This window comes from Scyliorhinus torazame, chromosome 6, assembly GCF_047496885.1.
Source record: "Scyliorhinus torazame isolate Kashiwa2021f chromosome 6, sScyTor2.1, whole genome shotgun sequence".
Classification (NCBI taxonomy): domain Eukaryota; kingdom Metazoa; phylum Chordata; class Chondrichthyes; order Carcharhiniformes; family Scyliorhinidae; genus Scyliorhinus; species Scyliorhinus torazame.
In genome coordinates this window covers 295348951-295376930 of record NC_092712.1, presented here as the reverse complement: position 1 = coordinate 295376930, position 27980 = coordinate 295348951, and the positions used below count along the sequence as shown (strand labels likewise).

At 47.6% G+C, this 27980-nt stretch overlaps 2 long non-coding RNA genes across 2 annotated transcripts in view; one reads left to right on the top strand and one right to left on the bottom strand.

Moving 5' to 3' along the window:
- Positions 1-27848, top strand: LOC140425817 (uncharacterized). Its single transcript, XR_011948028.1, has 3 exons — positions 1-256; positions 22912-23139; positions 27170-27848. It is a non-coding gene; the product is annotated as an uncharacterized lncRNA (long non-coding RNA).
- LOC140425818 (uncharacterized) overlaps positions 1-27980 on the bottom strand; it is a 153715-nt gene that overhangs the window by 30401 nt on the left and 95334 nt on the right. The gene's annotated exons all lie outside the window — the stretch shown is intronic.

Genomic DNA, 27980 nt, shown 5'->3' with positions numbered 1-27980 from the left:
GACGGCAAGTACTGGCAGGAACTTCTACCTTGTTGGAAATCATAGCCAAAGTTGATCTAGCCCTCATGTCAATGGGCATTTTCCAACAAGAGTCTTTAGATAGTGACACAAAGATGCTTTGCTACTTCTTAACCCAGTGATAGAGGACAACTATCTTCTCCCTACTTATGTCCAGTTGAATTCAGCTAATCCAGCACAGAGCGGATACCTGTTTCAGCAAGATTGCTGGAGTGCAACTGGTCCTGGGCAACAGCAGGTCAGGTGCCTGTTTTATATCTCAGCCAATTCTCTTTTCCATTTACTATTCAAACGATTCTTCCAGACTGTTAATGAAACTTTTCCAAAATATGAACTGCTTAATGCTATTACTGCTATTAAGTTGTGGCAGTGTGGAATCTTCCAGAAATTCCATTGTGAGAAAGATATGTCTGTTATTTTTTTTAAAATTTAGAGCGCCCAATTTATTTTTTCCAATTAAGGGGCAATTTAGCGTGGCCAATCCACCTAGCTTGCACATCTTTGGGCTGTGGGGGCGAAACCTACGCAAACACGGGGAGAATGTGCAAATTCCACACAGACAGTGACCCAGAGCCGGGATCGAACGTGGGACCTCGGCGCCGTGAGGCAGTAGTGCAAGATATGTCTGTTACGACAGCTAGCACTGCATAGAGACTTTTTTGAACCTGAAATTGAGCATTACCCATCGGATGTTGACATTCGTCCTAACTTCTGTCTTAACAAGCAGCTTTACAGACAGCGAATTGGACTGTCCAAAAACTTCAAGAATGACACAAAATATAATTCAAGGAATTAGTCGCTGAAACTGTCAGAAATAGCAGCCAGACATCAGAAATGCTTTCGTCTTAATTAACAATATGCAGGAAAGTTGTGGATTGTGATTATGAGCTATGAAGGTTTCCAGGGTTCTTCAGGGAGAGTAAATTCAACAGGCGCACGTTTCTACGCGGCAGAGGCTAAAAATTGTCAGAAGCAGACTTGCTGGTCATTCGACACATTGTTCGAATCACCTTTCCACTCGAGTCAAATGAAAGGGGAATCTGGCCGGCTGTATAGACTGATGGCCCAGTTTCTGTGACTGCTGAAAGTGAAATAACCCAACATGTGGTGTGTTACTGAGATGTACAGACATGGCTCAGTCTCCAACCTATACCAAATGTGTTGACTTCAACTGGAAGTAACTTGGGGAACTCTAGTTGTCTCAGTATTCCTTAGTTAAAATCGTATCCGGTTAGATATAACAATTCAATGACCATTCAATTGTGAGAGTGCAGTGCTTAACATTTGCTTTCCTTCCAGCTCCACCTAGGTGGCACTTTTTGCCCTTGTAGTACAAAGTAAAGTATATTCTGACTGCGTCATTGCAAATTATTGATGCGACCATCAATTCACTCGAAGACACGTGGAGAAGTAAACCGTGGTTTTAATCAGCTTAGAACTGAGCCTGCCTGTGACCGGTACAACACTGAAGGCGGCCCCGCACGTCAGCAGCTCTTATACTTCCTATAAAGGAGGTGGAGCCATGGGCAGAGCCCATATATGCCCCAACATATCCCCTGTGGGTGAAGCCACACAATGGCCCATAGGTAGAGCCCACAGGGTTAATAACATAACACAGTGCACTGGTGAATTATCAGTAATTATACATTCACCACATTCACCCCCTGATTAAAATATGAAGTCCGGCGGGGGTGACGGGCTCATAGATTCAGTCGGTCCGGTGCCCGGATCGTACGTTGCGACCGCCGAAGCACTGGTGTTGCAGCCACTTCGGGTGGCTGTGGAAGTGGGTCTGGAGCAGGCACAGGCGTGGACTCCTGGAGCGGCTCTTCCGGAGCTTCATTCCTGTGGACGGCGCGGCGGGTGGGAGGGAGCGCAGGAACCAGATAGCGCTGAACATGGTAGGTTGGACGGGACATAGTGTGGGGGATGCAGTAGTGGGAGTGGTATTGGAGCCTGCGGGCGCCAGGTCCCGGAGGGAGACGGTATCTTGCCGGCCATCGGCATGTGTTCGACGTACGCATAGTGTGGGTTGGAGTGCAGGAGCTGGACCCTCACTACCAGGGGGTCGGTCTTATGGCTCCGAACATGTTTTCGGAGGAGGACTGGACCCGGTGTCATCAGCCAGGGCGGAAGCGAGGCCCCTGAGGTAGCTCCCCTTGGGAAAACAAACAAACGGTTATGAGGAGTCTGGTTTGTGGCCGTGCAAAGGAGGGACCTAATAGAGTGGAGCGCATCGGGGAGGACCTCCTGCCAGTGAGAAACTGGGAGATTCTTAGACCGCAGGGTCAGTAGGACGGTCTTCCAGACCGTCGTGTTCTCCCTCTCCACCTGCCCGTTTCCCCTGGGGTTATAACTGGTAGTCCTGCTCGAGGCGATGCCCTTACTGAGCAGGTACTGACGCAGTTTGTCGCTCATGAACGACGAGCCCCTGTCGCTGTGGACATAACTGGGGAAACCAAACAGGGTGAAGACACTATGCAGGGCTTTAATGACAGTGGGGGTGGTCACATCAGGGCAGGGGATGGCAAACGAGAAGCGGAAGAACTCATCTATGATGTTAAGGAAGTACGTGTTGCGATTATTGGAGGGGAGGGGCCCTTTGAAATCGATACTGAGGCGTTCAAAGGGCCGGGATGCCTTTACCAGGTGGGCCTTATCCAGTCGATAGAAGTGCGGTTTACACTCCGCACAGATTTGGCAGTCTCTGGTTATAGCTCTGACCTCCTCGGTGGAGTAGGGCAGGTTGCGGGCCTTGATGTAATGGGCGAGCCGGGTGACCAGAGGTCATCGTGGATAGCCCGTAGTCAGTCATCTTGCGCGCTGGCGCATGTGCCGCGGGACAGGGCATCTGGGGGCACATTGAGCTTCCCAGGACGATATACTATATCGTAGTTATAGGTGGAGAGTTCGATTCTCCACCTCAAGATCTTATCATTCTTGATCTTGCCCCGTTGCATATTGTCAAACATGAAGGCAACCGATCATTATTCGGTGACGAGGGTAAACCTCCTACCAGTGAGGTAGTGCCTCCAGTGCCGCATGGCTTCCACGAGGGATTGGGCTTCTTTTTTGACCGAGGAGTGTCGAATTTCGGAGGTGGTGAGGGTGCGTGAAAAAAACGTTACCGGTCTGCCTGCTTGGTTGAGGGTGGCGGCGAGAGCGACCTCTGAGGCGTCGTTCTCCACCTGGAAGGGGACGGACTCGTCCACCGCGCGCATCGCAGCTTTGGCGATGTCCGCCTTGAAGGCCTGGCGGGCCTCGGCTGCCAGTGGACAGAGGGTGGCCTTAAATAGTGGGCGGGCTTTGTCCGCATACTGGGGGACCCACTGGGCGTAATAGGAGAAAAATCCAAGGCACCTCTTCAGGGTCTTGGGACAGTGAGGGAGAGGGAGTTGTAGGAGGGGGCGAATACGGTCAGGGTCGGGCCTTAGGACCCCGTTTTCCACGACGTAGCCGAGGATGGCTAGCCTGGTTGTGCGGAAAACGCATTTCTCCTTGTTGTAGGTGAGGTTGAGTTTTCGGGCGGTTTGGAGCAATCGGTGGAGGTTGGCGTCGTGGTCCTGCTGATCATGGCCGCAGATGGTGACATTGTCCAAGCACGGAAACATGGCCCGCAGCCCGTACTGGTCCACCATTTGGTCCATCGCTCGTTGGAACACTGAAACCCCGTTTGTGACACCAAAGGGGACCCGGAGAAAATGGAAAAGGCGGCCGTCTGCCTCAAACGCCATGTAGTGGCGGTCCTCCGGGCGGATTGGGAGCTGGTGGTATGCAGACTTCAGATCCACCGTGGAGAATACGCGGTAGTACGCGATCAAATTTACCATGTCTGCAATCCGGGGAAGGGGGTACGCATCGAGTTGCGTAAACCGCTTAATGGTATGGCTGTAATCAACCACCACCCGGAACTTTTCCCCGGTCTTGACGACCACCACCTGAGCTCTCCAGAGGCTATTTCTGGCCTCTATGACCCCCTCCCGCAAGAGACACAGGACCTCGGACCTAATGAACGTCCTATCCTGCATGCTATACCGCCTGCTTCTGGTGGCTACTGGCTTGCAATCGGCGGTGAGGTTTGCGAAGAGGGGCTGGGGTCGATTTTTAGGGTCGCGAGGCTGCATATGGTGAGCGGGGGCAGGGGCCCTCCGAACTTAAGAGTTAAGCTCCTGAGGTTGCACTGGAAGTCGAGTCCCAAAAGGAGAGGAGCGCAGAGGTCTGGGAGCACATATAGTTGAAAATTAGCATATTCGGCGCCCTGTACCGCTAGGGTTGCAGTCGTGCACCCTTGGATTTGCACCGAGTGCGACCCAGAGGCCAGGGATACGGTTTATTGCGCCTGGAATATTGGGTGCGAGCAGCGTGTTACCATGTCCGGGTGAATGAAGCTCTCTGTGCTCCCGGAGTCGAAAAGGCAAGGTGTCTCGTACCCGTTAACCCGGACGGCCATCATGGAGCTCCGGAGGGGCTTAGGTCGCGACTGGTCCAGGGTGACCGCGCTGTGGTGTGGGTAGCCGGCAGTGTGATCGGAGGTGCTGGGGCGGCCCCGCGATGGCTGTCCGTGTAGGTCGTACGCGTCAAGCGGCGTAGCAGATGGCGGCCAAGATGGCGGCCCCCGTTGGTCGAGCGTGGTGGGTGGTGAGGAAGATGGTGTCCAAGATGGCGGCCCCCATGGATCGCACGTGGCCGCCCGCGTGGGGGAGGATGGCCAAGCTGGCGGCCCCATGAGTCGCACATGTTATGCGGAGGCGGAGTCGGCAGACACGCTGCCACCTTGCGGGGTCTGCGGGCCTCTGAGTCTGTGGATCGGGTCTGTGAGTTCGAGTTCTTAGACCTGGCCAGGCAGACCTTGGCGAAGTGTCCTTTTCACCCGCAGCTGCTGCAGTTCGCGTTGCGGGCCGGGCAGTGCAGTCGGGGGTGTTGGGATTGGCCGCAAAAGTAGCAGGGTAGCCCCCCATGATGGGCAGGCGGCCGCGGCACAGGCCTGGGGTAGTCTCGGGTCGGGGGCCCACGAGGGGATCGCGTGATCGGCCGGGAACGCAGTAAGGCTCTAAAAAGCAGCCTCCAGAGAGGTAGCCAGTTTTACCGTGTCGTCCATGTCCTGGGCCCCTTTTTCGAGCAGGTGCTGTCTCACAAAGTTTGATCGTACCCCCGGCACGTAAACGTCTCGGACGGCGAGCTCCATGTGCTGAGTGGCCATAACGGCCTGGTAGTTACAGTTGCGCGCGAGGGCTTTGAGGTCGCGTAGGTAATCATTTAGCGACTCCCCGGGGCGCTGGCGGCGAGTGGTGAAGATATTTTGTGCGTATACCTTGTTCACAGGCCGCACATAGAGGCGTTCGAGTAGTGCGAGGGCCTCTGTATAGGAAGCGGCTTCGTCGAGCTGGACAGAAATGCGATGGCTCACCCGTGCGTGGAGGAGGCTCAGTTTCTGTTCGTCAGTGACGGATGGCGTAGACGACGCGGCGAGATAGGCCTTGAAGCATCGAAGCCAATGTGAAATAATTTCTTTCGCTTCCGCGGCCTGTGGATCGAGTTCCAGTCTGTCAGGTTTGAGGGCTGATTCCATCGTAGTATTTTAAGCTGATTAAATTGATGCGACCATCAATTCGTGGAGAAGTAAACCGTGGTTTTAATCAGCTTAGAACTGAGCCTGCCTGTGACCAGTACAACACTGAAGGCGGCCCTGCAGGTCAGCAGCTCTTATACTTCCTGTAAAGGGGGTGGAGCCATGGGCAGAGCCCGTACATGCCCCAACATATCCCCTGTGGGTGAAGCCACACAATGGCCCATAGGTAGAGCCCACAGGGTTAATAACATAACACAGTGCACTGGTGAATTATCAGTAATTATACATTCACCACAATTATATTTGACTATTCCTTGATCGTCATTGGGTCAAAATCCAGGAACTCCCAACACATCACGGTAACTGTACTTTCACCATGCAGATTACGACTTCTTAAGGGTAACTGCAAATGAATAATACATGGCTAGCAATGTCCAGATCTCGAGAGTGAATTTAAAACATTCAAACACTCCGCAGATTGCATGGTGTTATTTCCCAGAGAGCTGGATGATTTTATTGTCAATGAACGATCGTTGAAAGATGCGTCGAAATGAAAGCGTGACTGCTTGGCTAGAAACAGCAGAATGTGTGTGCCCCTTAAATAAAGTAGAACATCTCTGTCAATGATGGCCTCCGGGGATTTGTTCACTTGAGTGAAAGAACCTCATAACTCATTTTGTGCCAATGGCATCAGTGAGTTATGGGTCTTTCACAGTCGTGAAAGAGCTACCATAAATCAGTCTTCAGTCTGATACCCTCTAACTGGACAGGTTACCTGCGCAATGGAAGAAAACAATTTATTTTAATTCCATCGCCCCGCTAAGACAAAAAAATACACGGTTCCTAATTTATTTTGGGTATGTGTAAATAAAGCAAGATCAAAAGAAGGAAATCCTCAGGAGTTCTTCTTTAATTTCTTTGCCACAAACGCCATTCATTATTACATTTTAAAATCCTCTTTATTGTCACAAGTGGGCTTACATTAACACTGCAATGAAGTAGCTGTGAATAGCCCCTAGTCCCCACACTCCGGCACCTGTTTGGGTACACGGAGGGAGAGTTCAGAATGTCCAAATTACCTAATAGCACGTCTTTCGGGATTTGTGGGAGGAAACGGGCGCACCCGGAGGAAACCCTCGCAGACATGAGGAGAACGTGTAGACTCCGCACAGACAGTGACCCAAGCTGGGATTCAAACCTGGGACCCTGGCGCTATGAAGCCATCGTGCTAACCACTATGCTACCATGCTGCCCACAAGACCAGGTGAGGAGGGGTAAAAATTACTCCTCTAATTTACCACTCCAGGTCTGGCTCTAACAGGATTTTGTGAAGGATTTAGAAGGATGAACAAATTTTCTCAGCGTCCATGCTTAACCATTTTTGCACTAATTGCAGAGAAATGGATCCGACAGGCTTCCTTGAAACTTTTTAAACAAAAAGGGTTAGTTTTTCTTGACTTAAAAACCGACCCAGATGAACAAAGCAAAATATTTTTAAAATGTAACACCTCGCTTCTCGAAAGTTTGCAACCACATTCACACATACACACGTATGCAGAGTTTTACAAGTCACACTGGGCGTAGTTACATTTCTTAGCCAAATTAAAAGTTCAATACTGAAAGGTAAAAAAGAGAGTTCACGGTTTTTGAGTTATTTGCTGCGGCACATATTTTTCCAAACTCCTTTAAATTCCAGGAGTTGCGGTTGAAATTCCCTATCTCGATGCTGGACCTTTAAACGGGAAGAGATAAAGCTTTAGGTAGGGGAAATGAACGTTTTTACTGCTCCATTGGCATTTTATCCAGGTTACCTTGCTTCGGAGTTTAGTAGCTAGACAAAGAATTTTCAAATATGGATACTAGTCACATGACCTTCTTTTCCATGATGATTTCAGGAAGGGATTGTTCATCTGATGCCTGAATCTGGCTTTTGTTCTATCATAGAATCATACAATGCAGAAGGAGGCCATTAGGCCTATCGAGTCTGCATTGACCCGCTAAAACAGCACCCTACCGAGGCCCACTTCCCCATAAACCCGTAGCCCCATCTAACCTGTGAGCACTAAGGGACAATTTGGCATGGCCAATTCACCTAACCTACACATCTTTTGGACAGTGGGAGGAAACCAGAGCACCTGGAGGAAACCCACAGGGAGAAAGTGCAAACGCCCAAGGCCGGAATCGAAACCGGGTCCCTGGCGCTGTGAGGCAACAGTGCTAAACACTGTGCCACCGTGCCGCCCCTAAAACTGTTCACAGTATTCCAGGTGTGGTCTTGCGACTGCCTTGTATAGTCTTACAATGTCCCGTTAGCTTCTGAATGAATAATCCATTTTGATGACTGCCTGGTAGACTTCAGTCTCTGCTGGACAGGTAATCATATAAATTTGCAAATGCAACGACCCTTTGCTTTCAATAGTTCCTTTTTAAAGTGAACCTTGACACCCTCAGGTGTGAAATTCCATGAGCAACATGCCAGGGCATGACTGCAGTGCAATCCATATAGAAACTTTCCAGAATAGTGGTTAGTTTGCAATTCCTGACATCAGGTGACTTGGGGCAGCCATCTTTGTTCAGTGTATTTTCTTGCCTTTTCCAAGACCTTGTGAAACAGTTCATTATAATTTTAGTCAGCTGATGAAATCACAGGTTGATAATCACTTATGTACAAATCATGACAAATAGTGGTTTTAGGATGCTTTCTCATGTTACTGCCCTGTCCATTGCTATGATAAACTTTGAAACTCTGAAGGGAGCCATTTTAATAAAGCATGGAGCCAAAGCCTGTTGGATTTCAATTTTCTTGGCCAAGCATAATTATAGAGGGAACTTGATTGCCATTCACTGTTCCTTCCACTCCAGAGACAGGGCTGTAATTCTGTGTTGCAATCAATGCAAAGTAAATAATTTTAATGAGTTCATATAATAATAAAAGCCACTGAGAGCGAGAGACAAACACATCGGCTGAAGTGCAGTCTCTGGAGTGAAAAGAATTTCCACCGCTATAATTTACACTGACAGGGTATCGAAGTGTGAGTCCTCAAAGTAATAAACATGTCTTCGCTGAATTTAGGACCTCAGGGAAAGGCTGATTAATGAAATCAATTTAAAATGTTAAACTACTGTTTACATTTTCCTACAATGCAGCTCACTTAATAATTAATGCACTTTCTGGAGCAGTATTTGAATGCAAAAAATGTTACTGTGAAAATCAAACATTAGGGATATTCATATACCCAGCCCTGCTCACCTCCTCTTAGTTATTGCTTTGCTTCAGTGACAGAAAGGTAAATTGAACCAGATGCCATAATGGAGCCAGCCTGATCACTGAACAGCGGGGGTTAATATCAATTGAATGTGTCCCATTGATAATCAGTCAGCCATAATTCAAGGTGACAAAAGCTGAGCACAGCCTCTTCACCAGACAGGAGTCCATAATTTCCAGAGTCAATATTGTCCATTTCTTATTGGTAGAAAGAGCTGAATTTAAAACAAACATTTTAAATAAAAAAGGTTACAATTCTTGCTGTTAATCATTAAAATCCCTCATCTTACTGACAGAGTATGGGAGCAAGTGCAAAACGGAAACTAAAAAGAAAGGAGCATTTAGATTTCTGCTGGAAAATTTGAAAATTGTGAAACACTGTAAAACAAAATAAGAAATGATAAGAGTATGATATCACTTGGAGTCATTGCGGCAGTAGCATTGGTGCATTTAAGGAGAAACTAGATAGCTACATTGCAACATTCCCTGTTGAGAGCGATCACTTTTAAAAATGAATTTGAACGTCCGGCTAACAGGTCCATCAACGACGACAAGACAAGGGGCTGGATTCTCCGCCTTGCATAAGGCTCATTTAAATATGCTTATCTGGATCTGGCCCAGCGCAGGCGAGATCCAGATTTCGGCATCTCATGAGGTTCGGTCGAATCTTGTAAGACGTCTCAAGCATCACGAATCTCACAAGAGGCCTCTTGCGAGATTCAACGGCCTCATCACGACACCAAGTCAGGCATGGTAATGCTGGAAAATCATGCCCCAGGAGTGGGATTCTCCGCCCTGCCAGCCCCATTTTCCTGTGCTGTGCACCGTCACTGGCAGTGGGATTTTCTGTTCCCGCCGCTGGCCAATGAGGTTTCCCATTTTGGGCCATCCCACACTGCCGGGAAACGTGCAGGCGTGGGTGCGCTGCCGGCAGCGCAGAGGATCCTGCCAACAGAGAATCCCACAGCAGATCTTTGATCTGCAAGCCATTTATCCAATTCTCTTTGATATTGATTTTACAAAGCTGCGATTGACATTTTCCACACACCCCCAGCTGTCAATATTGTTCTATTCATCTCCATGAGCATCAAGTGGCTGGAGGCAGGACATCTGTCTCTCACCCGGCAGGAAGTTCCGCCTTAGAAAAAATCTGGCCAATCATCCAGTTTCTTCGCTAACATTCATCACTCAATAAAGAATGTCAAAATCAGGTTCTGTGGGAGCTTGTTGCATTTTTATCATGATATAAAGGCACTAATCACTCATAAGGGATTATGTAAATAGGTTGTGGGTTCATTTATTTCGATTCGGCACGTGGGAACATATATATATATATGGAAAGAAAACTTGAAGGCAGCAATAACAGGGATAAATATGCTGTGTTCTGCTCACTGGCTGAAGTGAAACTGAGACTGGATCTCATTACACACTTCCATTCTAGTGAAGTCATGCTGTAATATTTCAAAGGCACACTACAACACTAATTGGCAGTATAATTTTCAACATTACAACAGTGACTGCATTTCAATTTCAAAAGTATTTCTCTGGCTGTGAAGCATTTTGGCGTATCATTAGGCTGTGAAAAGCACTACTCCAATGACCCGACCTGGAAGTTGAAGAGGCCCAAACCAGATGTGCGACTCTCTTATGGACTGATCGGATCTCTTCACACATCTTCTCTACTGATTAGTACTAGACTCCTGGGTGCTACACCCGATGCCTGTGTCTATGCATTTACACTGTGTATTTTATAGACATTGTGCATTTTATGTACATTGTGCATTTTATGTTTGCCCTATGTATTTTCTTTTCATGTATGGAATGATCTGTTTGAGCTGCACGCAGAACAATACTTTTCACTGCACCCCAGTACACGGGACAATAAATAAATCCAATCCAATAAATATGCATCTTTATTTTTGCATTTATTATACAAGCAACTAAAAGCAATCAGATTTTAAAGGGTTATATTACATTATCTTTAAAATACATTTTTGAAAGCTAACACACTTACAGATAGAATCACCTGTACTTTTGATGATAGTGCATATACAATTTACACAAGCTTCTATATTAATACTCTGGAACAATATTGTTTATTGTCCTTCTTTTCCTTCAATATAATGTTTTGTTCTTGTCCCTATTGAATTGTAATAGTTTAGCTCAGTGGGCTAGACAACTGGTTTGTGATGCGGAATAAAGCCAGCAGCGCGGGTTCAATTCCTGTACCAGCAGAGAATTCTGAATTCTCCGTCTGTGTACCTGAACAGGTGCTGGGATGTGGCGACTGAGGGCTTTTCACAGTAACTTCATTGCATTGTTAATGTCAGCCTACTTGTGACAATAAAGATTATTTATTTTTTTATTAATAGATTTAGAACAGTGGAATTAGTCAAATCACAAAGCGTCCACAATTAGATCTTGGACATTGTGTCCCCATACAGTAAATTAAACTGAAGTGGAGTAATTGAAATGATTTGACAGGGTGGGATTTTCTGTAAAGGTGACATCAAAACTCAAATATCTTATGCAACCTGTACATCAAGCAGACACCAGTAGGGAAAAATTGGGTCTCCCAAACATTTTTTGAATAAAAGTCTCTGTTATTCCAACGTATAAGCCTGAGTGGATTCAATCTTTTACCACAACAAAACCATGCACGCAAATGATTTACTAACTACATGTCCAGCTAATCTGATCTGAATTATTCAATTTCCCCAAAGATCTGGCGCAACCCGGGGCTGGTTTAGCACAGGGCTGAATAGCTGGCTTTTAAAGCAGACCAAGGCAGGCCAGCAGCACGGTTCAATTCCCGTACCAGCCTCCCCGAACAGACGCCGGAATGTGGCGACTAAGGCTTTTTCACAGTAACTTCATTTGAAGCCTACTTGTGACAATAAGCGATTTTCATTTCATTTCATTTCATCTAAGTGCAGTAATAGATCGGTGACAGCATCATGTAACAGGCCATTGCCGGGATTCTCCGGCCCTGCGCCGGGTCGGTGAATTGCCGGGGAGCGCGCGAATCGCGCCACGCCTCCACGACGCTGGCTCGCCGATTCTCCGGCGCCGAATATCAGGCGCCCACGGGATTGCCGCCGCGCCAGTCAGGGGCCGATGAAAGCGGCCCCCTGGTGATTCTCCGGGCCTCGACGGGTCGAATGCCCGCAAAGTTCGGCCGAGTTACATATTTATGTAACTCGGAGTTCTGTCTGCGGGGGCCATCCTGGTGGGGGGGCGGGGGGGTCCGACCCCGGGGGGGGGGGGGGGGGGTCACCACAGTGGCCTGGCCCGCGATCGGGGCCAACCGATCGGCGGGCGGGGTAGTTCCTTCCTGCCAGGCCCCTGTAGGGCTCCGTCATATTGCCCGGGGGCCAGCGCGGAGACAGAAACCCACGCATATGGGCGAACCCGCGCCGGCCATGGCATGCACGCGTGAACTTGCGCCGGCCGTGGCGCGCCGGCTTTCGGGCGCCGGTGCTGCGGACACCACTCCGGCTCCGTTCTAGCCCCCTAAGAAGGGGTGGATAACAGCGAATTGAAGCCTATTGACGCCGGAGTGGCTCACGCCACTTTTCACGCCGGCGTCAGAACTTGGCCGCAGGATTGGAGAATCCCGGCCCATGTGTTTCATCAAGAACACTCATGATCCAATAGGAATTGAATCTCTATTAGTGAGCCGAATTCCGCTGTCCATGTCGTAACACACACCGAATCCCTTTTTCCGAACCACCTCTGTTTTTGGTTAAGCAATGACCTGACTTTAAAACCCTCAGAATCTTAATCAGATCCATCCATGGCCTCTTGGGCATCCCTGATTTTTGATGCTCCACTATTGGTGATTGTGCCTTCTGCTTTCACAGCCCCAGCCTCTGGAATTCACTCCTTGAACCTCTCTCCATCATTTTCCTCCTTGAAAACATTCCTTAATTCCTAACTTTTTTGACTAAGCTTTTGATGCTATTGGCTGTTGCTCAAACCCTGTTATTCAAATCAACTATATCAAGCTCACTTTCATTGGAGTTTAGAAGATTGACAGGTGATCTTATTAAAATACATAAGATCCTGAGGGGACTTGACAGGCTGGAAGCTGAGAGATGTTTTCCTTCATGGGGCAGCCTAGAACGAGGGAGACACTTTGTACATTTAGGATCTCACTTTTTCGTGCTTCCCACTGGTTTTTCACTGATTTATCCTCGAGCAGCGCTGGCCAGTCCACCTCAGCCAAGCCCCTTCTCATTTCTACAAAACTTGCCTTCCCCCAGTTCAAAATTTTTACTCCAGCTTTATCTCTGCCCTTTTCCATGGTAAGACTGAATCTAACTGAATTGTGATTACTATCCCCGATATAGTCACCAACTGTCACTTCACCCATTTGCCCTTCTTTGTTCCCTGAGACTAGGTCCAGAATTTCATCTCATCTTGTTGGGCTTGCCACTAACTGGGTGAAAAAAGTTTCCTGGACACACTGCATGAATTTTTTTCCCTCAGTTTACACTGTTGATATTGGGATAGTTAAAGTCTCCTACTATTATTGGCCTTGTGTTCTTACAGGCAGAAATTTGCCTACATATTTGCTCTTCTATTTCGCTTTCACAGTTTAGGGGTCTGCAGTATACTCCCTGTAGTGTGATTGCCCCATTTTTATATCTAGGTTCAACCCATAAAGCCTTGCTTGTTGACCCGTTTGGTATATCACCCCTTCTCACAACTGGAATTGATTCTTTAACCATTAGTGCTATTCACCCTCCTTTTTTATCTCCCCTCTATTCTGCCTAAAAACTCTGTTTCCAGGGATATTGAGCTGTCAATTTTGCCCCTCCTTTAACCAGGTTTCCGTTATAGCAATGACATCCTGCTGCCATGTGTCTCCCTGTGCTCTTAACTCATCTCGTGGTGGAATTATTAAAATTGCGGGAGGCTCAAAAGGCTAGAATTAGCTAAAAATGCAGTCCTATTATCTTCCATCCTTTTATGATCCACTGAGAACTAAATGTAACTTCCCCATATAACCTAATCTTTTTGATAATTTGTTTGCTTTTTTGTAAATTGTTTCAATAGCTTCATTGACCAGAACTATAGGTGTGGCCACAGCAATGATTTAGAGAAAGGCACGATTATCTGACTAACTAGTTCAATATTCATGATATGGAGATGTTGGCATTGGACTAGGGTGGGCACAGTAAGAAGTCTCACAACACAAGGTTAAAGTTCAACAGTTTATTTGGAATCACGAGCTTTCAGAGCGTAGCTCCTTCATCATAGAAGTTCATAGAATTTACAGTGCAGAAGGAGGCCATTCGGCCCATTGAGTCTGCACCGGCTCTTGGAAAGAGCACCCTACCGAGGCCCACACCTCCACCCTATCCCCATAACCCCTTAACCCAGTAACCACACCCAACACTAAGGGCAATTTTGGACACTAAGGACAATTTAGCATGGCCAATCCACCTAACCTGCACATCTTTGGACTGTGGGAGGAAACCGGAGCACCCGGAGGAAACCCACGCACACACGGGGAGGACGTGCAGACTCCGCACAGACAGTGACCCAAGCCAAGAATTGAGCCTGGGACCCTGGAGCTGTGAAGCAATTGTGCTATCCACTATGCTACCGTGCTGCCCAATTAGGTGATTCCAAAGAACCCTGTTGGACTTTAATCGCGTGTTGTACGACTTCTTATTATAGATCAATATTGGCCATTTTATGCATGCCAATATCTAATTCGTTTTACTCACTGTCATCAAGCATTGTGGCAATAGCTGTAATTTATTGTGAACCAGGACCCTCCAATCACCTTCATGTTCCATCGCTCCCTGTAACATTTCCTAGCTGGGTTTCTTGTGCCCATAAGAAGTACTTTACATTTCTGAGTCTGTCACCTGTCTGTCCAATTTCTAAGTATATTTGAACCCTCCTGTAATCTACCCTTTTCATTATGTTTCTATCATCTGCAAATGTGCTGAAAGAAATAGAATTCATCCTTCAGAAAATATGGAATGGATGTGGATAATTGTAGCACCTGCCAGCCAGGGAGTCAAGATCATTTGATCCTAATCTCAATGTTCAATTGTTCAATAGGTAAAATGGATTCAGAGTCATAACATCATTACTTCAATACTACGCAAAGCTTTTATATCGCTGCCACTATATATCGCACAGGCGCAATGGGCCAAGCAGCGCACTCAAGTGTTAAATGTTCTATGATTCTATTTTTGAAGTTTTTAGGTGACATGTGATATAAGGCATTCAATCATCTCCCTCTTTGCCCGTCATCCGTACCCTGGCCTTCAGAAATGTTTGGATGGAAATGACACTTAGATGCCATTAGCTTTCTGTCCTGCTTCAGTGACCCACTTCCTTCCCACCTCTCAGTCACCCCAAGCACAGAGAAACAAGATGGAGAGGAGGAGAAAGCGGTATAGGTTTCTGCAGACAGGAGGGGATGGGTCAGTCCTATTCATTTTTATTTCTACGTTAAAAATGTGGAATGGTAACAAAAAATATCACATTAACTAGATGGGTTCATTGAACAGGAGTGAAATCTACTTCAGAAGCTGCAAGAGGGTGAGATTATCTTTGAAATCAAGAACCAAATTTTGCAAATATGTAACTCCTTCTTACTAAGGTTACCAGAAAAGCAAGTAATCGTGCAAGACATTGTGGTGAGTACGGCTGCTTTCCTTTAAAGGTCACCGGTTTCTGAGTATTTCATGGATTAGAATTGAAAAAAAAAACTTGTCTGTATCTCCCCGTTCCAAGGTTGCATGACATCCCGCGGGAAGAGTAATATTAAGTGGTAGCTGCTGAATGAAGTGAAAATCAAAGAATTCTTCAGGCCCTCATCTCCTTCAGATTCTCGTTCAATGTATTGAACTGCATTATCCTATCATTCTGGGATCTGTATACATCGTGATATTGAAAATCGCTTATTGTCACAAGTAGGCTTCAAATAAAGTTACTGTGAAAAGCCCCTCGTCGCCACATTCCAGCACCTGTTCGGGGAGGCTGGTACAGGAATTGAACCATGCCTTGGTCTGCTTTCAAAGCCAGTGATTTAGCCCTGTGCTAAACAGCATATTTCATTGCAGGACACTTCTTTAATATTATCAATACATTTATGAAGCCCTGTTCTTAATTCCGTCATGAGCCAACTTTGATACCAGTAGGGAAATGTAATTAAACTGACATTCCTGTTACTTACAAGTTTGAACTAACTTTTAAGAAGAGGAAATTAATACCCAAGGATCAGGGGCAGCACGGTAGCACAAGTGGATAGCACTGTTACTTCACAGCGCCAGGGTCCCAGGTTCGGTTCCCGTCTTGGATCTCTGTCTGTGCGGAGTCTGCACGTTCTCCCCGTGTCTGCATGGGTTCCCTCCCGGTGCTCCGGTTTTCTCCCACAGTCCAAAAACGTGCAGGTTAGGTGGATTGGCCGTGCTAAATTGCCCTTAGTGTCCAAAACGGTTAGGAGGGGTTATTGGGTTACGGGGATAGGGTGGAAGTGAGTGCTTAAGTGGATTGGTGCAGACTCGATGGGTCGAATGGCCCCCTTCTGCACTGTATGTTCTATGATATGTTCCATGTTTAACTCAATTCAACATTATTTTCAGAGGAAACAGTGAGATTACTGAGTACTCGGGCTGGATTCTCCGCAGCCCCGCGCCAAAGTTGTGTTGGCACGGGGAGGACTATTGATGCTTACGCCCAAATCGGGCCCACCGCCGCTCCCACGAATCTCCGGTCCCCGGACAATCGCTCGCTTGCGAATTACGCCGCGTGGCTGGGTGGCGATTGCCCGAGGCCCTCCCAGCGATACTCCAATCCTGACCGGCCGATTTCCCGACGCCGTGGTTCTAACCATGTCTGGCCGGTCGGGACTCAGTCTGCGGCCGCCCTGGTGGGGGCGGGGGTTCCATCACCCATTGGGAGGGGAGGGGCCTTATGGGCGGCCGGGCAGCGATTGGGGAGGTTGGATGAAGTGGGGTGGGGCCGATCAGGAGGACCTTGCTTCGTAGTGCTGGTCCGAGTCCGCGTGAAGCTCCCGGATCTCTGTTAGCCCCCTGCAGGTCAGTGAATAGCTCTTTAGTTTTTGCAGGAAACTGGGGAGTGAAACACCAGGGGCGTCATTCTCCGCCGGCGGGTGTCTCCGTTTTGCCGGCGCCCGGGGGTTTCCCGACGGCGAGGGGCTGCCCCACAATGGGAAACCCCATTGACCAGCCGGTGTTACGGAGACTCCCACCGGCCGGTCGGGGCAGAAATGTGGCGGGGCGGGTAGGAGAATTTCGCCCCAGAGTTTTTACGTTGGCGTGGGGGACATACCCCCTTTTTTGGAGAATCCAGCCCCAGAAACCTGCCGTGAGATTAGCAGTGGAATGCATTGTGTAAGATGTCAGTATAGATCTAGACCTCAGGAAGGCATTGCTAATTGTAATGATTCAAATACATTTTTAAAATGTATTTGTGTTTAGCCATTGTCTTGTCTGTGTTGGGCTTTACACCAAAGGCTGTGAATGGATGATTCAATTAAGCTGATCCTGAATCTGGATCCTGACCATTTGACCTGGTGTAGATGGCTGAGTCTGTGGGACTCTCGATCATAATGTGCTTTGCTTCTCAATTGGCAAAAAGGTATCATTCACATTAGTTTCGCATTTGGGTATCTGCAGCTTTAGCAGTAGGAAATGCAGTCCTGGGGCACTTGGAAAAGGGTTGTCGTGCTAAGTGCTATGCTTCAACTATATGACCCCGATTCTGCCGCGAATGAGACAAAGACGTGCATTACGTTCTTCCACAGTACGACCCCAAACCAGGATGTCATCAACAATGATCTTGCAAGGTTGGCCTGCAAAGAGGTGTTCCATTCACTGCTGGATGACCCTCTTGCTAGTGAAGGCCCCAGAGGGCAAACAAAGAAAACACTATCTGCCTATCAGAAACAGGAATGTGGTAAGTTTGGAAGATTCTTTACCTAATGGAATCTTCCACATTGCGCATTGAGGATGCTGGACACCTTAGCATTTGGCATGACTACTCCACTGCCTTCATAGGGTGTGAGGTCTGAGCAGTGCCTTGTTCAAGTGCACTGGGTCAGTGCATATTGTGACCTTGCCAGCTTTCTTTGCTCCAGCCGCCATTGCTGAAACCCATTCTTTGGCCTCGTCTATACGAGTTATTATACCTAGTGTTGTCATCCAATTTAGCTCATTAACTAATTTCTGCTTCATGGCTACTGGTACTCTTCTCGGAGCACATAATGTTGGTACCGAGTCACCTAGCCTCATGTGGCGCAGTTCCTATAGTTGGCCAATGACCTCACTGTTAACGAGGTCTTTGTACTCTATCATTTCTGGGAATGCACCTCTGGACCATGTTGAATGAGTCCCAAAGATCTAGGAATAACCTTATGTTCTGGTCAACTGTATGAAATGTGAAAGAACTCTGCGTGCAGTGGAGAGAAGTCACACCTTCAGTGCGGTTGGTTTGTCCACCATAGGTAATGAGGTCCACCTGGGCACTGGGGTGCAGTGCTGCATACGGGTTTAGTTCATGTAGCATTCAACTAGGCAATACGTTACACTTTGCTCCAGTGTCAATCTTTACCTTCAGTCTTGCATTACTGCATATCATATTGAGGGTGGTGAAGATCTCACACTTTTCTGTGACAGTGTTGATGCTCTTGTAATAGAGTGTTGTGGAAGGTTCTGTGGTTTTGTTGCTTTGGCTGAGCTCCAGTTTGTTCACCTTGCTGACGCTCCTACCCTTGGAGGACTGACTGGCTGCAATGTGGCTGATGGCAGAGGAAGACTCCCGTGGTTTTAATCTACAGCATTTAACAAAATGATTCCACTTTCCACCGCAACATTTACAATATGCAATACATGCTCTACTATTCTGAGGGTGATGGCCCCTATTGCTATAGCAGGTTGTGCTCTGTACCACCAATATTGCTGTTTTCCAGCTAAAATCCCTGCCACTTCTATCTAATTTTTGTTTAACATGCAGATGTCAACGGCTGTTTGTGGTGTTAAACCTTTGTTTTGCAGTAGCTGCTTGTAGGCAAGGTCACTGTGGACCCCGCAGACGATTTGCTCCCTGACTAGCTAATAGGTACGGGTGAAAAATGCACATTTCTTTGCTAAGATTTTCAAGGTCACTGAATAAGATTGTATTGATTCATCTGCTCTTTGGCTTGTTGAGTTAAAGGCATGCCTGTCGAGGACAATATTTTATACCGGAATACAAATATTCGCAAACATTATTGGAATAATTTTGGCATCCTCTTTGTCCTCCTCCATTTGCTAAACAAACGACTCAAATTTCTCAATGGCTTTGGGCCCATTAAGTTTGGTAAGATGTAAGTTTGTGCCTTTTTTGACTTGACAGATAATGCAGCACTGTAGTAAATACACCACTCCTTCTCAAACATAAGAACATACGAACTAGCAGCAGGAGTAGGCCATCTGGCCCTTCGAGCCTGCTCCGCCATTCAATGAGATCATGGCTGATCTTTTGTGGCAGAAGCTCCACTTTCCCGCCCAAACACTATCACCCTTTATTCCTGTATTCTTCAAAAAACTATCTATCTTTATCTTGAAAACATTTAATGAAAGAGCCTCAACTGCTTCACTGGGCAGGGAATTTCATTGATTCACAACCCTTTGGGTGAAGAAGTAGTCCCCTAAGTCAGTCCTAAATCTACTTCCCCTTATGCCTCCTAGCTCTGCTTTCACCTGTCAGTGGAAACAACCTCCCCGCATCTATCCTATATATTCCCTTCATAATTTCATATGCTTCCTAAGATCCCCCCGCCCCCGCATCCTTCTAAATTCCAATGAGTACAGTCCCAGTCTACTCAACCTCTCCTCATAATCCAACCCCCTCAACTCTGGGATTAACCTAGTGAATCTCCTCTGCACACCCTCCAATGCCAGTACGTCTTTTCTCCGGAAAGGAGACCAAAACTGAACACAATACTCCAGGTGTGACCTCACTGACACCTTATACAGTTGCAGCATAACCTTCCAAGTCTTAAACTCCATCCCTCTATTAATGAAGGACAAAACTCCATTCGCCTTCTTAATCACTTGTTGCACCTGTAAACCAACTTTTTGCGACTCATGCACGAGGACACCTAGGTCCCTCTGCACAACAGCATGTTTTAATATTTGATCATTCAGATAATAATCCCTTATCCCAAACTTTTCCCAAGTATCTGCAATACTTTCATCAAGGATGAGCAGATCGATGAGGTGAAGCCCTTGTGCCATATGGCCAATGCCTGACACCATGGGTGAGATTCTCCACTCCCGCGCCGGTTGGGAGAATCGCCTAGGCTGCCAAAATTTCCCGGGACGCCGGTCCGACGCCCTCCCGCGATTCTCCCAAGTGGCGGGAACGGCCCCATCGAGTTCCGCGGGCCGCAGGCCGTAGAATCGCCGGAGACACCCAAAATGGCGATTCTCCGGCACCCCTGCTATTCTCAGGCCCGGATGGGCCGAGCTGCCAGCCCAAAACGCCGGGTTCCCCCCGGCGCCGTCCACACCTGGTTGCTGCCATCGGGAACAGCGCGGGAACGCTGGGGGGGGCGGCCTGCGGGGGGGGGGGGCGGGGGGATCCTGCACCGGGGGGTACCTCAAATATGGTATGGCCCACGATCGGTGCCCACCGATCGTCAGGCCGTCCTCTCTGAAGGAGGACCTCCTTCCTTCCGCGGCCCCGCAAGATCTATCCGCCATCTTCTTGCGGGGCGGTCTCAGAGAGGACGGCAACCACACATGCACGGGTTACACCAGTTATGCGGCGCCGGCTGCGTCATGTATGCGGCGCCGCCTTTACGCGGCGACAAGGCCTGGCACGTGTAGATGACGTGGCCCCGATCCTAGCCCATTGTCAGGGCCTGAATCGGTCAGGATCGGGGCCGTTTCGCGCCGTCGTGAACCTCAATGGTGGCGTGGGCACTTCGTCGCGGGAGTGGAGAACCCCACACCATGTACTGCCTGCACTCCTGAGACCTCCCGCGCTCCTGACACGTGGCCCTTTTTGTCGCCATGTCATCAGGCGACCACACAGCCTACAATCCCCTAAACATAATTACTTCTAAAGCTTTAAGGATATAAAATGCTCCCACCCAGCCGCAGTGTGAAGAACAAGCTGATCCTCAACTCGTAGACTGCTGCGTGACTGATTGAAGAAATTGAGAACTCCATTCAAAAATTCGACTCGCTCCAAAACGCTTGTTGCGAAAAGGCCAGATCATTATGAGGGCTACAAAGGAAAGTTCTGCATATTTCTCTCTGGGGATCCTCACTTGGTATTCTTTGTAAGTGTGAATTGTGCAAGGGCCACATCAATACACATTGCGTTGACAGTTTTAGCTGGTTGTGTGAAATTATATTGTCCATAGTGCATGTACTTCAAGTAGAACAACTATAAATTCTTCTGACACCAAAAAGGATTTCAAACTAGTGGCAATTACAGCTTGTGATTACATCATTTTTCAAAAAGACAATCACTTTTTTTCACTGGCACTGTGTGGAACAATAATATACATTTGCGCTAAAGCTTGTGTTGTGGTAAAGAGGTATATATAAATATATATGTCACTCAGTACCGTGAATAGCAGATCCTGTATTGACAGGGAAATAAATATCTTAACATTTCTCAATAGAGATATCTAAGAACTATGAATGCTAAATATTTACTCCTTGGTAAGTTTTTGTTCCCAACAAATAGTGTGAAAATGCTTTCCATTTCCAAAACCATTTATCTTTATTTCATCAGTTAAACATCGTACTAGCTAGGACAGGTCAGCAAGTAAATGATTCCCATTCATGGTCTGACCTTTAACATATTAAACATTATCTTTCACTGAATTGAGTACTGATACTTCTAAAGAAGAATCGGTTTCCTCTTTTTACAGCATGGCATTTCATGCCTTGTTAAAGTTTAAACAATTTGTTACATCGGTCGCACGTTTGATGCTTGAAGAATGGCTTTCACACTTTGTGTAGTTTTTAGAAGCTTCTGCACTAAATTATAGGTCCTGAAATATATTGGTTTGGGGAGGGCAAAGGTCTGGATTTATGCCCTTGAAGGCCAGGGGGCGAAATTCTCCCAAAACGGCGCAATGTCCGCCGACTGGCGCCCAAAACGGCGCCAATCAGACGGGCATCGCGCCGCCCGCAAGGTGCGGAATGCTCCGCATCTTTGGGGGCCGAGCCCCAACATTGAGGGACTAGGCCGGCGCTGGAGGAATTTCCGCCCCGCCAGCTGGTGGAAACGGCCTTTGTTGCCCCGCCAGCTGGCGCGGAAATTACATCCCCGGGCGGCGCATGCGTGGGAGCGTCAGCGGCCGCTGACAGTTTCCCACGCATGCGCAGTGGAGGGATTCTCTTCCGCCTCCGCCATGGTGGAGACCGTGGCGGAGGCGGAAGGGAAAGAGTGCCCCCAGGACACCCAGGAACTTCTCACAGAGCCAATTTAGAACCCAGATTCGGAAGGGTGAAGGGTGTTGGAAGGAACTCTGTTCAGATCCCAGGTGGGCTGGAGGCATGCCCGCTGTCACCATGTCCACCAGATGCAAATGATGGAGCAAACATTAGATGGCATCATCAGTCTTGAATTCTGCCTCCCTATTTGCCTTTGAGAATGTGTGGCAGTTTTTAAAAAGCAGAGATTGTCAACACCTATACACAGTGCCACACTGGTTAGCATTGCTGCCGTACAGTGCCAGTGATCCGGGTTAGCTAATTGGTCATACTAAAATTTCCCCTCAGTGGCCAAAGATGTGCAGGTTCAGTGGGGCTATCATGATAGGGCAGGGCAGTGGGCCTAGGTAGGGTGCTTTTATCGGAGGGTCAGTGTAGAGTGGCTGAATGGCTTCCTTCTGTACTATAGGGATTCTATGGATAAAGACAGATACTTTTGTGAAAGGCTTCACAAGCGTTTACTTGTGGAGATTTTTGATAATATAATACAGAAGGAGGTCATTCAGACCATCACATCCATACCAGATCTACTCAGTTGGTGTTATTTGACTTCTTTTTCCCCATAGCAGTTAATCCAAGACTTTGGCCGGATTTCTCCGACCCGGAGAATCGTGCCCCGCCGCCCCGATGCCGGATTCCCCATTCTTCGGGGCCGATTCTCGTTTTGCTGGTCCGGGGCCGTTGACAGCACCCTCCTCCCGGCGATTCTCCGGGCCCCGATGGGCTGAGTGGCCGATGAGTTTGGCCGAGTCCCGCCGGCGTGGGTTACTCAGGTCGCACACGGCGGGACCTGGAAGGTGAGTCTGCGGGAGCCGTCCTGGAGGGAGGGCAGGGGATCCGACCCCAGTGGGGTGGGGGGGGGGGCACGGTGGCCTGGCCCGCGATCGAGACCTACCGATCGGCGGGCGGGCTGGTTCCGTGGGGGCCAATTTTACTCGCCGCCGGGCCCCTGTAGGGCTCCGCCATTTTGCCCGGAGGCCAGCGCGGAGAAGGGAACCCCGCGTATGCGCAGAAATACGTCGGCCGTAGCGCGCATGCGCAGACATACACCAGCCATTCTGCGCATGCGCAAACTCGCGCGGGCCGTTCCGCCCCGGCTGGAGCTGCAGGGACCACTCCGGCACCAATCTAGCCCCCTAGGAAGGGGAGCCTTCCCCATTATCGGAGACCATTGATGCCCGAGTGGTTGCCGCCGCTTTCCACGCCGGCGTGGGGACATAGCCCTATTAATGGAGAATCCCACTCCTTAGCTTGGGACTCACAACAGCGATTAGGGAATAAAATCCATTCCCTTTTTTCCTGCCCTTTTGAATTAGCTAACCAAAGACTTGGGCCAGATTTTCATGCCTCCACTTATGTGGAGATGGCTGGGATTTAAGAATGTGAGGCAGAACCCGAATGAGAGATTCCTGCCCCCATTCCCATCTCGGACAATATTTAGCGGTGCGGGATAAAGTTGATGTTAGCGCGCCCAAATGCAGCACCCATGACCTTGCCAGCTCCATTGCTCTAGGGTCCCAGGTTCAATTCCCGGCTTGGGTCACTGCCTGTGCGCAGTCTGCACGTCCTCCCCATGTCTGCGTGGGTTTACGCCGGGTGCTCCGGTTTCCTCTCACAGTCCAATGATGTGCAGGTCAGGTGGATTGGCCATGCTAAAGTGCCCTTCGTGTCCAAAAAGGTTAGGTGGGGTTACTGGTTTATGGGTTTACGGTGGAGGTGTGGGTTTATGTTGGGTGCTCTTTCCAAGGGTTGGTGCAGACTCAATGGGCCGAATGGCCTCCTTCTGCACAGTAAATTCTATGAATCTGTGATTCTATGGTTGCAGGAGTTGGCATTTTAGACACGTCACTATTTTCATGGAGTTGGGAATTTTTTGATAGGTGACAGGGTTCATCCCATCTCAGAAGAGGTGTGAACCTAATCTACAGTTGGGAACCTCTTAACAGGTAAGTTCAAAAGTTGTTGCCCATTGTTATGGGTCAGTGTTTAGAGAATCCCAAAGTGTATCATGGAGTTCACCTGACCCACAACTTTTAATAGATTGTGGTATGGGGAGCACACAGCTCACTCTACAGGTATGGTACAGCAGAAATGGACCAGTGGCCTTTTAAAACGAAACAATGTTTATTCTATGAACTCAAGTTATCCTTTTTACAACAAAATATCTGTTATTCTTTAGTGAATATCTTAGCAACCAGTAAATCAAATACACCCCCCCCCCCCAAAGAATACAACACTAAGTAATCTGTATGCTGGCCTTTTAACATCCAAAAGGCTTAACAAACTTTCAAACAGGAGCACATTAGGGTTTACATTCAAGACTGAAAACATTTATAATTCTTCTGAATTCACCAAATGATCCAGAGATAGTCTTTGGATGGCAGAGATCAACAGCAGTGCAGCTCACATTTAACTTCAGATTCAGTTCACTGAAAAACACAGACACACCCAAGCTCTTTCTCAAACTGAAACTAAAACGCAGAAGTGGAGCTCAGCTCCACCCATACTCTGACATCACTCCAGTAACATGAGCAGCTCCATTACTTAAAGGTACATTTCTTAAACACCCATTTCTTAAAGGGTACTCTCACATGACACCCACTTCATCTGTTTTAATGTAATGGTGCATGGTAAATTAAGTATGATTTTAATACAATGATTTATGATAGGGCTTTGTTTAGAAAAGATAAGTGGACATTAAATTGAGCAGCATTGTGAAAGCGGAAAAGTTTTCAGATGCACCCGAGTACATTATTCACTGGATAAAGTGTTTTTCTGCATTGAACAGTGTGAAATTCTTATTTTATTGTATCAATTATGCCCTGCACTTTGACCTTTTAATTGATTGGAAAGTCAGCCACTATTCAGTCTTTGATGTAGTCCAATAGATGACCATCTTTTCCAGTAGCTCAAAAGCATTTATGTATTGAACTCTGCAGGTTTTATTAGAACAGTTGTACAATGGAATCTCATTATTAATGCTTCCAAATCCCAGTAATCGATCATCTCAGCAGTGGTTGTTGATACAGTTGTCGAGCAGACGTGGAGTTTTTCTCAATTGATAATTTTATGACCTCCTAATAGGATTATTTTTTATGAGGTTTTTGAATGGCTGTATGTTTATTTTGTCAATGTTACGACCACTTAACATGATATATTTTCCAAATGGGTATTGAACATTTGTATGTTTCATTAACAGTTTTATAGGTTCCTAAAAGGTTTTAGGTTTTTAAGTGGAATTTAACTGAGTGTTTCGTTATTTTAGTAGGTTATAAGCATCCTATTTCCCCCAAAGGACTCTTGATTTCTATGTGTAGTACATACTTGATGAGTGGGGGCATAGAGGTTATGGGCCATCGGAGTTGTGTAGAGAAGGATGGGCAGTGGGAGGGGTGAAGGCGAAGGTGCCTAACACTCATGCACAGGGAGGGTTGATGTCGTAGAGAACCGAGGCAGGCCTTTTAGCCACCCCGCTTTTGCATCTGCCCATCACCATTTCCATGTCTGCCCTGATTTCATCCCATCCCACAGTGAAAATAGCAAGGACAGACACAGCAGAGCAGAAGATGGGATTACAGAGTTGGAAAATGGCACGACTTGAAGATGAAAATCCAAGCCTTTCTGAGAGCACCACCCTCCTTCAATTTAAATTGTCAAAGATTCTGGCTCTATTACACTTACAGCCCTCTCCAATCCTCGGCTATCACCTCACTTAATAAAGAGCATACTCTATTCCACTATCATTGCCACTCAATTTTTTGCTACATTCTTGAGCAAAGATCTAAAGTTATGGGACAGCTTTTGTAATGCTTTGCAGCTAAAGATTGATTGGAGCACTTTTTCATCTGCAAGCTGGCTGTGCCCTGTTCCTGCTGAGGCAGGCAACACACCAAGGTTGTACTGTTTTCTCATTTACATGATTATAGCATTGGCCTACACTGCTGGCTGCATGAGTGCTCAGTCGATGGCCCAACAGTGTGCACTGATATCATCTGGAATGGCCAGCCTGTTCCACTTAAACGGTACTCCATCCCTCTTAAATGCACACTCAATGGAAGGCAGCTGCAACTGACTATTTGTCCGGAAACTCCACAGAGCATTTACAATAGCAGATATTAATCTAAATCACCTTGCCTGCAACGTTGGATGGCTGGCACTTTAAATAAAACTAGTGGGGATTCCTTGTTGCAACTGAATGCATGACGGCAGCTTTTTTTGGCCTTCATAAGTTTTCATAGAAATGACATTGTATCAATGGAGTCTTTAATTAATTTTGGGGTGTAACTCCAAGCTAAGAGAATGGAAATTGCCACCAAGCAGTTGATGACCAATGTGGCTCCTTTTCGTTTCTGTCAGTTGGACAAGACAATTACATTGGATGCTTATGAAAGCGGTCTCATTGTCTAATTTCAATAGGGCTGGATTTAAATGTGTGTGAACACATACATGGGTTTGGGTGTGGGTGGGACTTTAAACCATGAAATTGACAGGGAATTGGGAAGATGGCCGGGATTTTCCAGCCGTTGCGATTCAATTGTCTCGCCGGCAGCGCATCCCCGCCAGCGGGATTCATGGCAGCGCGGGGTGGTTACAATGGGAAATCCCATTGACAATCGGCGGGAAGATAGAATCCCGCCGCTACTGAACGGCATGCAGCTGAGAAACACGCGGCTGGCGGACCGGAGAATCCCGCCCGATGTCTCTGTGCTTCACTGCACCATGCTAAGAAGCATGGGAGCAACCCCTTCAGATGAGGAAGGATGTAATTTAGAATAATCGCTTAATTAGAATAATATTCACTTTGTGTTTTTTCCGTTCAACCCCAAGATCTTTGAACTACCAATGAAAGCAAGGCAAGTACGCAGAGGGGCAGGAGCTGTGTCTGGGGAAAAAAGCTTCTGCTGCTTTAGACTGGCCCACAGACTCGAACCAAAGTGACCACCAACTGCGCCAGCAACAGCAGTCTCAGCAACCTGCTGGTTCCAAACCTGTAGCTCCACAAGAGAGAGAGGAGCAGCAGGGAGGTGCAGCTCACAGGAGGCCATACCCAGCAGACTGAGGATAAGCTGCCTCCAGATTTCTGAACACCAGTGTATCAGCTGGCTCAGGGTGTCACACCAGATACTCACAGCTGACTGGAACAAGACTTGCTGCCAGTTGGATTTGGTGGCCATGCCTTACCAGCGGTTGTCAAATGTTAACACCACTCTCAACGTACCCTGGAGCGATGCAGGACTTCTGCTGAAGATGTTTCCAGGAACTTCCAATCAGCGGAGTACAAATGTGCAAAACAGATGACAACGCTTGTTTGCCAGGTCTGCCAACTATGCTAAATTTGCCTATAAATAATGCCAGTTAGAATGTTTGGACTGTCCCCTTAAATTCTGAAATTGACATTGCAACATGCAAGCTGTGATTATGCGTGCTGATGCTTAATGGCTGGGAAACTGGACGTTTTACATATTTCTGGATTTCTCATGCACCATCAAGCTTTCCATACTCCTAGTGCATCTGTGTATTAAAATCCAGCCTTGTTCAATCCTTGTTTCCCTCTCAGTATATCTCGATCCACTTTCCTCAACACCATGTGAAAAAGACATTGTGGATGGTGCATGGGAACAAATCCACATGATTCACG